Raw genomic sequence first — 17,785 nt, 5'->3', positions numbered from 1 at the left:
CATCATCCCTGGAAGGTCTTCTCTCATCAGCACAGTACTAGTCAGCAGCATTTCTTTCTTGCGTGACAAATTTGAAGCGTAGATAGGTCTTTCATCTGGGAAGTTTCCTGTTGGTCATCTTCTGAAACATCATCGCCACCTGCACCAGCATCATCTTTGGTTGCGGATTTTCCCAGAATGGGACTTTGTTCCCCGCATCCTTGCGTCCTCAGGTCTTGAAGCCAGGGCTCTTTGGCATCCCTTGATTCAGCCCCTTGTTTTACAGCTGCATTGCTGTAGGTCTTCTTGCCAAACGGTCTTGGATCCCAGAGATATTCTTCTTGCTCAGTGTTCTCTTGAGATTGAGTCTCATGGTTTGGAGGGCTGTGTCTTGAATTTGTCTGAGCGTTTGGCTTGGAGCTACTCTTCCCAGAGTTTGTTGGAAGAGCCATAACTGAGTACTTCATCTGTTGGGCAGTGTTCCATTGACTTGCGTATCACCATTTTTCAGATCCCGTGTGACAAGGATGCACATGAAAGAGCTGGAGGAGAGAAGAGTGCCATCCAAAGGTTAGTCAGGGTTTGGTGTTGGACTGGAGGTCCCTCTCCTGGCTACCTGACCACATTATGGTTTGTTTGTCCCTTTGAAGGTGAGAGCAGCCAAGGAAGCAGAATATCTGTTCCGGAGGTGGCTCTGGCAAGGTGAGCAAAGGCTGGTGTGCAGAAGGAGCAGTTATTTCTCAGGTATTTTATTGCCGTTGAAGGCATTGGCGTCGCCTGTTTTTTGTGTTTTCCAGGTGTCCTCCAAACCTACTTTTGGCACCCCCCAAGGATGGCAGGCAGCAGATGGGTGAGAGGCTGAGGTAAAAGAGGAGGAGGTGGACATCACAGAGGGCTGCCTGTTGTTGGAGGCGCTACCTCAGCATGTGCCTTTTGCTTTGACTTGCAGGTGCCACAACCATCCTTGGAGGGACAAAGACACACATTTAGGAGCGGTTGGAGAAGGTGAGATGGTGGTGGGCTGGGTCAGCCATGTATTTTACGTCGGGTCCCTTAACTGTTTTGTTTTGTTTTTGCAGGCGCTGTGCGTGCCACCTTTGGAACCGGATCGGCGTTGATGTTGAGCCGAGTTGGTGGCGAGGGGTTCATGGGGCTGGTGACTTCTGATCAGCAGAACAGGAACTCTTTCTCTTGGCGTTTCGGGTGCCCCAAGCAATGGTGGCAATGGCATTCAACTCTGGAATGAGAAGGTGCGTGGTATACCACGGGGCTTCCTTGAGGAGGTGAGTGCAGCGGAAGTAGCTTGTGTTGGCTTAGGTGGGACTTGTGCCAGCGCTCTTTGGGATCTGTGGGTAGTTGTTTTTTCCTTTTTTATGTATAGGGGATGAAGAGGAACCGTGCGACTGGAAACACATCCCAGTCAGACACTGTGGTTTTCATTACTGACCGTGGCTTTGTGCTGCTGTCGCTCTTGAAGATAAGTTGAGGGCCCAGGGGTTGGTGGGGAGGGGCTGAGCAGCGGAGTTGAGGTTGGGAATTGCAGGTGGTGTTTTGAAGTGAGTGTAGGGGAGAGGGCTGCCTGGGAGCGGCCCCCTTTGGGTGTGTGAAGGGAACAGGTTACTTTCCAGTGTGATTCCAGCAGGGGCAGGGCAGCTCCAGCCTTGATTTGTGGGGTTGTGTGTTTTACGTTGTCCGTCTTTATTGTCTTAGAGCTTCCTCAGGCCTTGATGGTCCTCTGTGTCCTCACAGTCCAGAGCAAGTCCTGCATCTTGGGCATCATCCCTGGAAAGCCTTTCCTGTTCAGCACGTTGCTAATCAGCAGCGTGTTATTCTGCACGACGAGTCTAAATTGCGGATCGGTCTCTTCACTTGGAAGTTTCTTGATTGTCATCTTCTTAAACATCATCGCCACCTGCACCAGCATCATCTTTGGTCACGGATTTTCCCAGAGTGGGACTTTGTTCCCCGCATCCTTGCGTCTTCAGGTCTTGAATCCTGGGTTCTTTGGCATCCCTTGATTCAGCCCCTTGTTTTGCCGTTGCATCGCTGTAGGTCTTCTTGCCAAACAGTCTTGGATCCCAGAGATATTCTTCTTGCTCAGTGTTCTCTTGAGATCAAGTCTCATGATTTGCAGGGCTGTGTCTGGGCTAGGTCTGAGTATTTGGCGTGGAGCTGCTCTTCCCGGTGTTTGTTGGAAGAGTCGTAAGTGAGTAGTTCATGTGTTGGGCAGTGTTCCACTGACTTGTGCATCACTGTTTTTCAGATCCCGTGTGACAAGGATGTACATGAAAGAGCAGGAGGAGAGAAGAGCGCCATCCAAAGGTTAGTTAGGGTTTGGTGTTGGACTGGAGGTCCCTCTCCTGGCTACCTGACCACATTATGGTTTGTTTGTCCCTTTGAAGGTGAGAGCAGCCAAGGAAGCAGAATATCTGTTCCGGAGGTGGCTCTGGCAAGGTGAGCAAAGGCTGGTGTGCAGAAGGAGCAGTTATTTCTCAGGTATTTTATTGCCGTTGAAGGCATTGGCGTCGCCTGTTTTTTGTGTTTTCCAGGTGTCCTCCAAACCTACTTTTGGCACCCCCCAAGGATGGCAGGCAGCAGATGGGTGAGAGGCTGAGGTAAAAGAGGAGGAGGTGGACATCACAGAGGGCTGCCTGTTGTTGGAGGCACTACCTCAGCATGTGCCTTTTGCTTTGACTTGCAGGTGCCACAACCATCCTTGGAGGGGTGAAGACAAACATTTAGGAGGGGCTGGAGAAGGTGAGATGGTGGTGGGCTAAAATACAGCCATGTATTTTACACCAGGTCACTTAAATGTTTTATTTTGTTTTTGCAGGCGCTGTGCGTGCCACCTTTGGAACCGGATCGGTGCTGAAGTTGAGCTGAGTTGGTAGCGAGGGGTTCATGGGGCTGGTGACTTCTGATCAGCAGAACAGGAACTCTTTCTCTTGGCGTTTCAGGTGCCCCAAGCAACGGTGGCGATGGCGTTCAACTCTGGAATGAGAAGGTGCGTGGTATACCACGGGGCTTCCTTGAGGAGGTGAGTGCAGCGGAAGTAGCGTGCGTTGGCTTAGGTGGGACTTGTGCCAGCGCTGTTTGTGATCTGTGGGTTGTTTTTACCTTTTCTATGTATAGGGGATGAAGAGGAACCATGCGACTGGAAGCACATCCTAGTCAAACACTGCAGTTTTCATTCCTGGCCATGGCTTTTGTGCTGCTGTCACTCTTGAAGATAAGTTGAGGGCCCAGGTGTTGGTGGGGAGGGGCTGAGCAGAGGAGTCAAGGTTGGGAATTGCAGGTGGCGCTTTGATGTTAGCGTAGGGGAGAGGGCTGCCTGGGAGCAGCCCCTTTGGGTGTGTGAAGGGAACAGGTTACTTTCCAGTATGATTCCAGCATGGGCAGGGCAGCTCCAGCCTCAGTGTGTGGGGCTGTGTGTTTTGTGTTGTCTTTGTTGTCTTAGAACTTCCTCAGGCCTTGATGGTCCTCTGCGTCCTCACAGAGCAAGTCCCACATCTTGGGCATCATCCCTGGAAAGTCTTTCCTGATCAGCATGGTGCTAATCAGTAGCATGTTATTCCACACGATGAGTCTAAATTGCAGATCGGTCTCTTGACTTGGAAGTTCCTTGATTGTCACTTACCAAAACATCATTGCCAACTGCATCAGCATCTGGACTCATTCCCTGCATCCTTGTATCCTCGGGTCTTGAAGGCGGCTTCTCGGGCATCTGCCACTTCGTTCCCTTGCTTTGCAGATGCATCGCTGTAGGTCTTACTGCCCAAAAGTCTTGGATTCCGGAGTCCCTCATCTTGCTGCGAGTTTTATCTTGAGGTCAAGTCTTGTGACTCACATGGCTGTGCGTGTCTCGGTCTGCGGCTGTGTTTGGCTTGGAGCTGCCCTGCCTGCTGTGTAGAATCAGGGGCCATTGGAAGTGCCATCAACTGACCGACTTGATGCTGAGCAGCTTTCCAGTGATTTGCATAATCCTATTTTTCAGGTCCCACGTGTCAATGACGAGCAAGAAACTGATGGAGGACAGGAAGCCACCACCCAAAGGTTGGTTATGGGTGTGGAGTCTGTGGGAAGGTGCTTCCCTTGGCTACCTGACTGTGTTATGGTTTGTTGTAATTTTGAAGGTGGAAGCGCCGAGCGAAGCAGGATATGGGCACTGGAGGTGGCTGTGGCAAGGTGAGCAAAGGCTGGTGGGCTGGAGGGTCGTTTACTTCTCAAGTGCTGCAGTGTTGGTTAGTCATGAGCATCCTTTGTAGTTTGTGTTTTCAGATGCTCTCCTAACCTGGTTTTGGCACCCCAAAGAAATGGCAGGCAGGTGGGTGAGAGGCTGAGGTAAAGAAGCAGGAGAGTGGCATCACAGTGTCCTGGTTGTTGCTGGGGGCAATATCTCAGTGTGTGTGTTTTGCTTTGACTTTTGCAGGTGTCACACACAGTGCTGGAGTGACAAAGCCATGTCTTGAGGAACAGTTGGAGAAGGTGAGATGTCTGGGCTGGGTCAGCCTTGTATTAACATCAACTCTGTTAAATGTTTCCCTTATTTTTCAGGCGCTGTGCGTGCCACCTTTGGAATTGGCTGAGCATTGAATGTGAGCTGGGGTGGTAGAGAGTGGGCTCCTGGAGCTGGTGACTACTGATCAGCGGAACAGTAACTCTTTCTCTAGGTCTTTTAGGTGCCCAAAGCAGTGGTGGCCAAAGCATTCAGCTCTGGATCGAGGAGGTGAGTGGAACAATGTGGGTCTCTTTTGAGGTGGTGGGTGTAGTTTAAGTGGTTGGTGATGGCTGAAGTGCACCTTATTTGTGACACAGTGTCTGATTTTCCTTTTTTTGATTGCTGGTGATGAAGAGGAACATGCCTGTCAGACAGCGTGGTGTTTTGCTGGGCATAGATCCAAAACCACTGTCCCTCAGAAAGATAAGTTGAGGGACTGAACTGAAGTGCTGAGGCTGGGAGGTGTTGCAAAGGCTGGAGTGGGCTGCTGTTGATTGGGGCAATATCTCAGCATGTGGCTTTTCCTTTGGCTTTTGCAGGTGTCACACAAAGCCATGCATTGAGGAGCGGTCGAAGAAGGTGAGATGGATGTGGGGTGGCTCATCCAGAGATTATACGACGACTCGGTTAAGTGTTTCCCTTTATTTTTGCAGGTGCTGCGTGTGCCACCTTCGGAGGCGGAAGAGCACTGGAGGTGAGACAGGATGGTAACGAGGAGGCTCGATCTCACAAGCAGGAGAGTAATTTTGCATCTCCTGGTATTTCAGGTGCCAGAAGTGATGGTGGCCTTAATGTGTGTGGAAGGAGAAGGTGAGCAGGGCAAGCTGGGGGTTATGAGGAGCTTGTGGAAGGGATTGGTATTTAGCTGACGTCCTATTTCTGGCGGCACTGCTGTTTGTTATTGCAGATGACGAGGAGGAACTTGGTGGTTCTGGGAAGATTCCCGTCAGCTGATGTGGCTTTACTTTTCTGGCCGGTGCTTCGGAGCCCCAGCTGTTTGAAAGGTAAGTGAAAGGGACTATGGTTGGGGAGGGTCTGTGTAGAGGGGTTAAGGTTAGGAATTGCAAGGTTGGTTTTTAAAATTACTGTAGGGGAGTGAGCTGTCCAGACGCAGTCCCCTTTGGGTGGTTGATGGGAGCCTGTCTCTCCCTGGCATGATGCTAGCAAATTCCAGGAACTGAATGAGCATTGGAGGTGAGGCAGTAGTGCAGGGCTTGTGGACACAGTGTCTTCTCTCAAGCACAACAATCGTTTTGTGCCTTTTAGGTGGCCTGAATGACAACACCTACAGCATCCAAGTCTGGAAAGTGTGGGTGAGTCTGCAAAGCTGGGTCATTTGGAAGGGAGAGGGGCTGGCCAATGTTGGAATTATTGCAGAATATTCTGATAGGTGATCTGGTGTTGTGGTTATGTGTGTGGGGTTTTTTGATTTGTTTGTTTTGGTGTTGTGGTGTGACTTTTTTTTTTAATATTATTTTTAATTTTTTTCTTATGCAGGTGGCAAAGGGGAACCTTGCAAATTGAGGATTATCCTGGGCTGCTCCTGTTTTTTTTCCTGGCAAACTATGGCTTTGGAGTGCCAGTCCTCTGAAAGATAAGTTGAGGGACCAGTGGTGTAGAGGGGTCAAGGCTGGTGGGAGTTGTGGGAGGGATTTGGAAGTTAGCGTAGGGGAGAGGGCAGTCTGGTCAGGTGAAGGAAACGGGTTAATTTCTGATGCAATGCCAGTGTGGGCAGGGCAGCTCCAGCCTTGGTGTGTGGTGGTGTGTAGTTTGTGTTGTGTGTCTTTGTCTTAGAGCTTCCTCAGGCCTTGATGTCCTCTTGGAGCAAGTCCCACATCTCTGGCATCATCCCTGGAAGGTCTTCTCTCATCAGCACAGTACTAGTCAGCAGCATTTCTTTCTTGCGTGACAAATTTGAAGCGTAGATAGGTCTTTCATCTGGGAAGTTTCCTGTTGGTCATCTTCTGAAACATCATCGCCACCTGCACCAGCATCATCTTTGGTTGCGGATTTTCCCAGAATGGGACTTTGTTCCCCGCATCCTTGCGTCCTCAGGTCTTGAAGCCAGGGCTCTTTGGCATCCCTTGATTCAGCCCCTTGTTTTACAGCTGCATTGCTGTAGGTCTTCTTGCCAAACGGTCTTGGATCCCAGAGATATTCTTCTTGCTCAGTGTTCTCTTGAGATTGAGTCTCATGGTTTGGAGGGCTGTGTCTTGAATTTGTCTGAGCGTTTGGCTTGGAGCTACTCTTCCCAGAGTTTGTTGGAAGAGCCATAACTGAGTACTTCATCTGTTGGGCAGTGTTCCATTGACTTGCGTATCACCATTTTTCAGATCCCGTGTGACAAGGATGCACATGAAAGAGCTGGAGGAGAGAAGAGTGCCATCCAAAGGTTAGTCAGGGTTTGGTGTTGGACTGGAGGTCCCTCTCCTGGCTACCTGACCACATTATGGTTTGTTTGTCCCTTTGAAGGTGAGAGCAGCCAAGGAAGCAGAATATCTGTTCCGGAGGTGGCTCTGGCAAGGTGAGCAAAGGCTGGTGTGCAGAAGGAGCAGTTATTTCTCAGGTATTTTATTGCCGTTGAAGGCATTGGCGTCGCCTGTTTTTTGTGTTTTCCAGGTGTCCTCCAAACCTACTTTTGGCACCCCCCAAGGATGGCAGGCAGCAGATGGGTGAGAGGCTGAGGTAAAGAGGAGGAGGTGGACATCACAGAGGGCTGCCTGTTGTTGGAGGCGCTACCTCAGCATGTGCCTTTTGCTTTGACTTGCAGGTGCCACAACCATCCTTGGAGGGACAAAGACACACATTTAGGAGCGGTTGGAGAAGGTGAGATGGTGGTGGGCTGGGTCAGCCATGTATTTTACGTCGGGTCCCTTAACTGTTTTGTTTTGTTTTTGCAGGCGCTGTGCGTGCCACCTTTGGAACCGGATCGGCATTGATGTTGAGCCGAGTTGGTGGCGAGGGGTTCATGGGGCTGGTGACTTCTGATCAGCAGAACAGGAACTCTTTCTCTTGGCGTTTCGGGTGCCCCAAGCAATGGTGGCAATGGCATTCAACTCTGGAATGAGAAGGTGCGTGGTATACCACGGGGCTTCCTTGAGGAGGTGAGTGCAGCGGAAGTAGCGTGCGTTGGCTTAGGTGGGACTTGTGCCAGCGCTGTTTGTGATCTGTGGGTTGTTTTTACCTTTTCTATGTATAGGGGATGAAGAGGAACCATGCGACTGGAAGCACATCCTAGTCAAACACTGCAGTTTTCATTCCTGGCCATGGCTTTTGTGCTGCTGTCACTCTTGAAGATAAGTTGAGGGCCCAGGTGTTGGTGGGGAGGGGCTGAGCAGAGGAGTCAAGGTTGGGAATTGCAGGTGGCGCTTTGATGTTAGCGTAGGGGAGAGGGCTGCCTGGGAGCAGCCCCTTTGGGTGTGTGAAGGGAACAGGTTACTTTCCAGTATGATTCCAGCATGGGCAGGGCAGCTCCAGCCTCAGTGTGTGGGGCTGTGTGTTTTGTGTTGTCTTTGTTGTCTTAGAACTTCCTCAGGCCTTGATGGTCCTCTGCGTCCTCACAGAGCAAGTCCCACATCTTGGGCATCATCCCTGGAAAGTCTTTCCTGATCAGCATGGTGCTAATCAGTAGCATGTTATTCCACACGATGAGTCTAAATTGCAGATCGGTCTCTTGACTTGGAAGTTCCTTGATTGTCACTTACCAAAACATCATTGCCAACTGCATCAGCATCTGGACTCATTCCCTGCATCCTTGTATCCTCGGGTCTTGAAGGCGGCTTCTCGGGCATCTGCCACTTCGTTCCCTTGCTTTGCAGATGCATCGCTGTAGGTCTTACTGCCCAAAAGTCTTGGATTCCGGAGTCCCTCATCTTGCTGCGAGTTTTATCTTGAGGTCAAGTCTTGTGACTCACATGGCTGTGCGTGTCTCGGTCTGCGGCTGTGTTTGGCTTGGAGCTGCCCTGCCTGCTGTGTAGAATCAGGGGCCATTGGAAGTGCCATCAACTGACCGACTTGATGCTGAGCAGCTTTCCAGTGATTTGCATAATCCTATTTTTCAGGTCCCACGTGTCAATGACGAGCAAGAAACTGATGGAGGACAGGAAGCCACCACCCAAAGGTTGGTTATGGGTGTGGAGTCTGTGGGAAGGTGCTTCCCTTGGCTACCTGACTGTGTTATGGTTTGTTGTAATTTTGAAGGTGGAAGCGCCGAGCGAAGCAGGATATGGGCACTGGAGGTGGCTGTGGCAAGGTGAGCAAAGGCTGGTGGGCTGGAGGGTCGTTTACTTCTCAAGTGCTGCAGTGTTGGTTAGTCATGAGCATCCTTTGTAGTTTGTGTTTTCAGATGCTCTCCTAACCTGGTTTTGGCACCCCAAAGAAATGGCAGGCAGGTGGGTGAGAGGCTGAGGTAAAGAAGCAGGAGAGTGGCATCACAGTGTCCTGGTTGTTGCTGGGGGCAATATCTCAGTGTGTGTGTTTTGCTTTGACTTTTGCAGGTGTCACACACAGTGCTGGAGTGACAAAGCCATGTCTTGAGGAACAGTTGGAGAAGGTGAGATGTCTGGGCTGGGTCAGCCTTGTATTAACATCAACTCTGTTAAATGTTTCCCTTATTTTTCAGGCGCTGTGCGTGCCACCTTTGGAATTGGCTGAGCATTGAATGTGAGCTGGGGTGGTAGAGAGTGGGCTCCTGGAGCTGGTGACTACTGATCAGCGGAACAGTAACTCTTTCTCTAGGTCTTTTAGGTGCCCAAAGCAGTGGTGGCCAAAGCATTCAGCTCTGGATCGAGGAGGTGAGTGGAACAATGTGGGTCTCTTTTGAGGTGGTGGGTGTAGTTTAAGTGGTTGGTGATGGCTGAAGTGCACCTTATTTGTGACACAGTGTCTGATTTTCCTTTTTTTGATTGCTGGTGATGAAGAGGAACATGCCTGTCAGACAGCGTGGTGTTTTGCTGGGCATAGATCCAAAACCACTGTCCCTCAGAAAGATAAGTTGAGGGACTGAACTGAAGTGCTGAGGCTGGGAGGTGTTGCAAAGGCTGGAGTGGGCTGCTGTTGATTGGGGCAATATCTCAGCATGTGGCTTTTCCTTTGGCTTTTGCAGGTGTCACACAAAGCCATGCATTGAGGAGCGGTCGAAGAAGGTGAGATGGATGTGGGGTGGCTCATCCAGAGATTATACGACGACTCGGTTAAGTGTTTCCCTTTATTTTTGCAGGTGCTGCGTGTGCCACCTTCGGAGGCGGAAGAGCACTGGAGGTGAGACAGGATGGTAACGAGGAGGCTCGATCTCACAAGCAGGAGAGTAATTTTGCATCTCCTGGTATTTCAGGTGCCAGAAGTGATGGTGGCCTTAATGTGTGTGGAAGGAGAAGGTGAGCAGGGCAAGCTGGGGGTTATGAGGAGCTTGTGGAAGGGATTGGTATTTAGCTGACGTCCTATTTCTGGCGGCACTGCTGTTTGTTATTGCAGATGACGAGGAGGAACTTGGTGGTTCTGGGAAGATTCCCGTCAGCTGATGTGGCTTTACTTTTCTGGCCGGTGCTTCGGAGCCCCAGCTGTTTGATAGGTAAGTGAAAGGGACGATGGTTGCAGAGGGTCTGTGTAGAGGGGTTAAGGTTAGGAATTACAAGGTTGGATTTTAAAGTTACTGTAGGCAAGTGGGCTGTCCAGAAGCAGTACCCTTTGGGTGGTTGATGGGAGCCTGTCTCTCCCTGGCATGATGCTAGCAAATTCCAGGAACTGAATGAGCATTGGAGGTGAGGCAGTAGTGCAGGGCTTGTGGACACAGTGTCTTCTCTCAAGCACAACAATCGTTTTGTGCCTTTTAGGTGGCCTGAATGACAACACCTACAGCATCCAAGTCTGGAAAGTGTGGGTGAGTCTGCAAAGCTGGGTCATTTGGAAGGGAGAGGGGCTGGCCAATGTTGGAATTATTGCAGAATATTCTGATAGGTGATCTGGTGTTGTGGTTATGTGTGTGGGGTTTTTTGATTTGTTTGTTTTGGTGTTGTGGTGTGACTTTTTTTTTTTAATATTATTTTTAATTTTTTTTCTTATGCAGGTGGCAAAGGGGAACCTTGCAAATTGAGGATTATCCTGGGCTGCTCCTGTTTTTTTTCCTGGCAAACTATGGCTTTGGAGTGCCAGTCCTCTGAAAGATAAGTTGAGGGACCAGTGGTGTAGAGGGGTCAAGGCTGGTGGGAGTTGTGGGAGGGATTTGGAAGTTAGCGTAGGGGAGAGGGCAGTCTGGTCAGGTGAAGGAAACGGGTTAATTTCTGATGCAATGCCAGTGTGGGCAGGGCAGCTCCAGCCTTGGTGTGTGGTGGTGTGTAGTTTGTGTTGTGTGTCTTTGTCTTAGAGCTTCCTCAGGCCTTGATGTCCTCTTGGAGCAAGTCCCACATCTCTGGCATCATCCCTGGAAGGTCTTCTCTCATCAGCACAGTACTAGTCAGCAGCATTTCTTTCTTGCGTGACAAATTTGAAGCGTAGATAGGTCTTTCATCTGGGAAGTTTCCTGTTGGTCATCTTCTGAAACATCATCGCCACCTGCACCAGCATCATCTTTGGTTGCGGATTTTCCCAGAATGGGACTTTGTTCCCCGCATCCTTGCGTCCTCAGGTCTTGAAGCCAGGGCTCTTTGGCATCCCTTGATTCAGCCCCTTGTTTTACAGCTGCATTGCTGTAGGTCTTCTTGCCAAACGGTCTTGGATCCCAGAGATATTCTTCTTGCTCAGTGTTCTCTTGAGATTGAGTCTCATGGTTTGGAGGGCTGTGTCTTGAATTTGTCTGAGCGTTTGGCTTGGAGCTACTCTTCCCAGAGTTTGTTGGAAGAGCCATAACTGAGTACTTCATCTGTTGGGCAGTGTTCCATTGACTTGCGTATCACCATTTTTCAGATCCCGTGTGACAAGGATGCACATGAAAGAGCTGGAGGAGAGAAGAGTGCCATCCAAAGGTTAGTCAGGGTTTGGTGTTGGACTGGAGGTCCCTCTCCTGGCTACCTGACCACATTATGGTTTGTTTGTCCCTTTGAAGGTGAGAGCAGCCAAGGAAGCAGAATATCTGTTCTGGAGGTGGCTCTGGCAAGGTGAGCAAAGGCTGGTGTGCAGAAGGAGCAGTTATTTCTCAGGTATTTTATTGCCGTTGAAGGCATTGGCGTCGCCTGTTTTTTGTGTTTTCCAGGTGTCCTCCAAACCTACTTTTGGCACCCCCCAAGGATGGCAGGCAGCAGATGGGTGAGAGGCTGAGGTAAAAGAGGAGGAGGTGGACATCACAGAGGGCTGCCTGTTGTTGGAGGCGCTACCTCAGCATGTGCCTTTTGCTTTGACTTGCAGGTGCCACAACCATCCTTGGAGGGACAAAGACACACATTTAGGAGCGGTTGGAGAAGGTGAGATGGTGGTGGGCTGGGTCAGCCATGTATTTTACGTCGGGTCCCTTAACTGTTTTGTTTTGTTTTTGCAGGCGCTGTGCGTGCCACCTTTGGAACCGGATCGGCGTTGATGTTGAGCCGAGTTGGTGGCGAGGGGTTCATGGGGCTGGTGACTTCTGATCAGCAGAACAGGAACTCTTTCTCTTGGCGTTTCGGGTGCCCCAAGCAATGGTGGCAATGGCATTCAACTCTGGAATGAGAAGGTGCGTGGTATACCACGGGGCTTCCTTGAGGAGGTGAGTGCAGCGGAAGTAGCTTGTGTTGGCTTAGGTGGGACTTGTGCCAGCGCTCTTTGGGATCTGTGGTAGTTGTTTTTTCCTTTTTATGTATAGGGGATGAAGAGGAACCGTGCGACTGGAAATACATCCCAGTCAGACACTGTGGTTTTCATTACTGACCGTGGCTTTGTGCTGCTGTCGCTCTTGAAGATAAGTTGAGGGCCCAGGGGTTGGTGGGGAGGGCTGAGCAGCGGAGTTGAGGTTGGGAATTGCAGGTGGTGTTTTGAAGTGAGTGTAGGGGAGAGGGCTGCCTGGGAGCGGCCCCCTTTGGGTGTGTGAAGGGAACAGGTTACTTTCCAGTGTGATTCCAGCAGGGGCAGGGCAGCTCCAGCCTTGATTTGTGGGGTTGTGTGTTTTACGTTGTCCGTCTTTATTGTCTTAGAGCTTCCTCAGGCCTTGATGGTCCTCTGTGTCCTCACAGTCCAGAGCAAGTCCTGCATCTTGGGCATCATCCCTGGAAAGCCTTTCCTGTTCAGCACGTTGCTAATCAGCAGCGTGTTATTCTGCACGACGAGTCTAAATTGCGGATCGGTCTCTTCACTTGGAAGTTTCTTGATTGTCATCTTCTTAAACATCATCGCCACCTGCACCAGCATCATCTTTGGTCACGGATTTTCCCAGAGTGGGACTTTGTTCCCCGCATCCTTGCGTCTTCAGGTCTTGAATCCTGGGTTCTTTGGCATCCCTTGATTCAGCCCCTTGTTTTGCCGTTGCATCGCTGTAGGTCTTCTTGCCCAGAAGTCTTGGATTCCAGAGTGCTTCAAAGGGCAAGTGATATTGAACATCATCCCCACGGTGTGGAACACATTTAGTCATCATCATCATAGTGCCATCTGGATCCTTCTTTTCTTGCATCTTGCACATTTCTCGATGGGCATCTTTTGTAATCTTCTTTATGAACGAATGAGCATCTCTTTTCATAAATTTTCCACATTTGCAGCCTTGTCTCTGCATCGTTAGGTCTTGATGCTAGTCTTCTTGCACATGTGGTATGTTATTTTGAAGAGTAATTATTGTAACAAGCCGTGTTCTATTACACTTGATGTCACCATTGGGCCTTCTTGCCTCACCCTTGCATCCCTGTAGATCTTCTTGGTCAACTTCTTAGAGCCCAGAGTAACTTCTTGTTGAGAGTTTTCTCTTAATGTTGAATCTTGTATTTTGCAGTGGTGTGTCTTGGGTTGGTCTGTGTTTGTTTGGTCTGGAGCTGCTCTGCCAAGAGTGTAGAGTTGGGGACATTGAAGAGCCATAAGGGTCTCTGGTGATGTCTGTGTGCCTTGAGTTTTTAGTTTTACAGTGATCTTAAGTTGAGCAGCCATAGTCAGGCTGGGTGGGCAGTTGCTTTGATGGTGTTTGAAGGTGATGGGACCCTCATGAGAGGGTTTTTCCTGTGCAGTGCAGGAGATTGACCTTCTCAGTAGTTAACGGTTGTATGTGTATGGGCTTAAAGTTTTGGGGCTGTGTTTATTAATGGCTTGAGGGTAGTAGTACTCTAGATGGGGTTCCTAACTAGGATTGAGATGTCTGGAATTGTCTGTCCATTGTTCAGCATTCCAGTGACTTGTGTAATACTTTCTTTCAGATGCAAAGGACAAATATGCGCTTGTAAGAAGAAACGAGGGAGCAGAGAGCGGTCAGGTCAGTCAGTGTGTAGTGTTGGAGAGGTTGTGCTTCTGGTAGCTACCTGATTACAGTGTGTGTTTAACTCATTTTGAAGATAGAATCAGTAAGCAAAGTGGGACAGTGACTGAAGGTGATTGGGGTGAAGTGGGTGATGACTAGTGGGACCAAAGAGCAGTTATTTTTCAGGTGTGTGTTGTTGAAGTTAGAAGCATCCGTTGATGTTTATAGGTTCTATTGTAGCCACCATGTGACAATAAGAAAATTGCAGAGGCTGGATATGCAAATTGCCAAGGTAAAGGAGTAAGAGATGGGAGTTGTTGCAGGCAAGGGTGCTGTTTGAGGCAGCATCTTGGTACGTTCCTTTTGTTTTTTGCAAATATTGTAAGCAGGCTCACTGGGACAAAGCTGCTGACTCTAGCAAGTAGTCCAAGGTAAGGTCAGTGTCAAAGAGCAGAGAATAATGTGGCTACTCAGTGAAGCTGTTACTTTTTTGCATGAACTTTGTAGGCCACTTTTGGGTCTGGATGAGCATTTGAGGTGAGCTGGGGTAGTAGTTAGGATGAACATGGAGCTGGTGACTTCCTTCAAGTGTAACAGTCATTTTGTCTCTTAGTGTAGCTCCACAAACAATGAGAGATGCAGTATCTGGCACTGAATGGGTACAGAGCAGGTGAGGGGAAGCCCAGGGTGCTAATCAGAGGATTACCTCTATTAGAAAAGACCTTCAAGATCATAGAGTCCAACCATTAACCTAACACTGACAAGAATTTAAGCCATATCCCTAAGTGCTATTTCTGTATGACTTGAGGGTTGTCTTTAGGGATGATGAGTACTTCAAGGGATGGTGAAGGAGGTTGTTGCAGAAGAGGTTTGTCAACCCATAGGATTCTTCTGGATGCTTCCTGCTGTCACTCTGCTTTGTGGAAGATGAAGACAAGCCTGGTGATTGCAGAAATATACCTGTTATCTGATGTGCCTTTTCTTGAGGAAGGAATCTGATCCCTGGCCTGCTGCAAGCTAAGCTGGGAGACCAGGAACAACTGACCTTCAGCATGAATATTGATATAAGATGGGAAGAGATAGTCCAAACCAGAAATGCCTCTCATTCAAAGATGTTGCATTTTGGAAACTCCCTGTCAGAGCAGATCCCGAGAGTGTGTGGAAATCACCAGCAACAAGACTCTTTCCTCCTTCAAAAAAAGGAGAAAGTCATTCTCAAGATGGAAGCACAGCACATCTTTCTCAAGTTGATGGTGTTTCTGGTTTTGTGGTTCACAGTTGTAGCAGCTGAGATTATGATGAAAATGCATTCCTCTGCATGTTTTGGTACATCCAGATGTATTAACAAATCAGAGTCCTTTTTGGTAACCTTATATACTGCAGCACTGGGGATTTGTTTGACTCCTGCAGTTTTACCCTCCTTTCTCTCCATCATCCTTCAAAAATTAAAGCCAAAGAGTTATCACAGATTTTTTTGTATCATAACTGTAACAAAAACTTACAGTTGTATAAAGTACAAACTGCATTGTTTAGATGGTAACCATAATGCTTTTGATCTCATTACCTAGTTTAGTTAATTATCTATTCTAAATCTTTGCACAGAGAGACAGCTGGATGCTGCAGGTATCTTTTGCTGGTGTTTTGCTGGAGTGCTCTGAAGTACTATGTTTCTGTCTCCCTCTCAATGGGATATTTCCCTGGTGGTTTGGTAGCATCTCCTTTGGGTAGCTCTCCCTACCGGTTGTGTAACACACAAAAAATTTCTGGTCAAATTATCCCCGTGTTTGAGATAGAAAATGTAATGGTATCAGTTAACAGTTGTACAAATTACATGAATGCAGAAAGGAAGTGAAATAGTTGCCTATAGAAGTATTTAAATAGGATATGTATAAACATGTGGACACCTCTTGAGCAGATGAATTTATTTTTTTTCTTTCAGGAGTCATTTTTTCCTTTCATGTGTGCTGTCTAAGCAGGATGCAGGGCCGCTACTGCTGGAGTGTGTGTGTAGGTGTCTCTTCTGGTACAAGTACAGGCACCATACTGTGTTTTCTACCCCAGCAGTGCAATAAAGAAGGATGGAAGCTTTTTCTGCCCCCCAGCAAGAGTGTTACTTTGATGTTATGAATATAATGATAAATCCTGCCCAATAGTCTTCATCCATTTGTTTTAAGCACTGGAGTTACAGGGGGGAGGGGTAAAGGGCTGTGAGGCTGTCTGGGGTATAGGTGAGGGGGGAGTGTGGGACCAGGAGGGATGGGTGACATTTTGCTCCAGGGAGTCTGTGTGAGTGTATCAAAGCTGATCTATAGGTCAAAGCAGATATTTTATGTGTAAATGGGTATTTAAATGCTTGCTGACTTGCTGACAGACACCAGTCCTCCAGCAACTGGAAACAGCAGGTGAAGCAGCCAAACGCTAGCTATTTTGGACCTTTAAAAACCAGATGTCCCCCATTACTCAGCTGAACTCTGTTCTTTTTTGTCCTCCTGTAACTAGAAGCAGCCAGTCAGCTGCTCACTGTTCTCTCTTTTGGTCCTCCAGCAACAAGGAAAGGTGGGGCTTAATGGAGAAGACGTAACGGGGAAATTCATTTTTCACCATGTGGACAGTAAAAGCTTGGAATGGTCTCCCAGGAGAAGTGGTAGATTTCCCCCCCCTCCCGTTGTAGAAAGTGTTAAGACATTGAATCCATAGTCTTAGGTAGAGAAGCTCTTTCAGGGCCCCTTCCAACACGACTGATTAAACGAATGTATGAAGTAAGAGAGAAAATTGAGAAGTTTTGACAAAGATCAGAGGATCTCCCAAATGGTGTGTTTCCATGCGCAGGGGCCATTGGGGGTTCCTGGGGCCAAGGGGAATTCCAAATTTTTAACTTTTAGTTTGTCCGATGGCCGGAGACTCATTTGTAGTTTTCGCTAAAAAAGACGGCCAACTTCCGGTGTCAAAATGGCCGACTGCCGGAGACTCATTTGTAGTTTTCCGCTAAAAAGATGGCCGACTTCCGGTGACAAAATGGCCGACTTCCGGAGACTCATTTGTAGTTTTCCGCTAAAAAGATGGCCGACTTCCGGTGTCAAAATGGCCGACTTCCGGAGACTCATTTGTAGTTTTCCGCTAAAAAGATGGCCGACTTCCGGTGACAAAATGGCCGACTTCCGGAGACTCATTTGTAGTTTTCCGCTAAAAAGATGGCCGACTTCCGGTGACAAAATGGCCGACTTCCGGAGACTCATTTGTAGTTTTCCGCTAAAAAGATGGCCGACTTCCGGTGACAAAATGGCCGACTTCCGGAGACTCATTTGTAGTTTTCCGCTAAAAAGATGCCCGACTGCCGGTCAATGGTGTTCAATTCTTAGCACACGTCGCACTGTCTGGTTTTTGGAGACAGCGCATCTGACACGGAGGACCAATCTTAACCCTGTTATGTGAGGTAACAAGGGGAAAGTGTGAGTTTGCAGAAGTGAACAGCAGGGTGATTTGGAATTGACAGAAGAGGTTTAACTAAAGGTTTTGGATTTCCGATCCTCACAAATGAGACGAGGTCTCAAACATATCTGTAAACAGATAGTTTAGACAAGTTAGTTACACAGAACTTGGAGCCTTGGGGAGAAAATTACCAGAAGCAGAAAATAACTACACTTTGAGAGTTATTAGTGTTATAAATGACTGGGAATCAATATTCTGTTAATTAGTTTAATTCAATGTAAGTCAATTGCAATAAGCAAACAGTGGCTGGTGCCAGTGGGCAGTCTCGCTCCACTCACACGCGACGCCATACAAGTTTACATCTTTATCTTATGCATCTTATCTTAATGCATATTTCATATCTATTCTAATACATATTCATGACTATTTCTAGGGAGTAGGCTGCCGGGTTATGTTTATTAGTTCTTGGAAGAGGCAGGCCTTCAAAGGTGCATGCCCACTTTATTCTGACGGTCTTTTTTACCCCCGTCTGGTGGTCATTG

The 17,785-nt window shown here is 48.5% G+C and overlaps 4 long non-coding RNA genes across 4 annotated transcripts; all 4 read left to right on the top strand.

Annotated features, from left to right (window-relative positions):
* Positions 1-605: 605 nt before the first annotated feature.
* On the top strand, positions 606-1,096 carry LOC115597922. The gene is made up of 4 exons (XR_003987255.1): positions 606-681; positions 777-842; positions 929-984; positions 1,059-1,096. It is a non-coding gene; the product is annotated as an uncharacterized LOC115597922 (long non-coding RNA).
* Positions 1,097-2,240: 1,144 nt separating this feature from the next.
* On the top strand, positions 2,241-2,594 carry LOC115597878. Its single transcript, XR_003987221.1, has 3 exons — positions 2,241-2,301; positions 2,382-2,433; positions 2,529-2,594. It is a non-coding gene; the product is annotated as an uncharacterized LOC115597878 (long non-coding RNA).
* Positions 2,595-6,925: 4,331 nt separating this feature from the next.
* Positions 6,926-7,411, top strand: LOC115597876. The gene is made up of 4 exons (XR_003987219.1): positions 6,926-7,001; positions 7,097-7,162; positions 7,248-7,303; positions 7,378-7,411. It is a non-coding gene; the product is annotated as an uncharacterized LOC115597876 (long non-coding RNA).
* A 4,107-nt stretch (positions 7,412-11,518) lies between these two features.
* Positions 11,519-11,983, top strand: LOC115597877. The gene is made up of 4 exons (XR_003987220.1): positions 11,519-11,568; positions 11,664-11,729; positions 11,816-11,871; positions 11,946-11,983. It is a non-coding gene; the product is annotated as an uncharacterized LOC115597877 (long non-coding RNA).
* Positions 11,984-17,785: the final 5,802 nt, after the last annotated feature.

The sequence above is a fragment of the Calypte anna genome, chromosome 2 (assembly GCF_003957555.1).
Source record: "Calypte anna isolate BGI_N300 chromosome 2, bCalAnn1_v1.p, whole genome shotgun sequence".
NCBI classification, from domain to species: Eukaryota; Metazoa; Chordata; class Aves; order Apodiformes; family Trochilidae; genus Calypte; species Calypte anna.
Note: the sequence above shows the minus strand (reverse complement) of the source record. Positions and strands in the feature narration are given on the sequence as shown.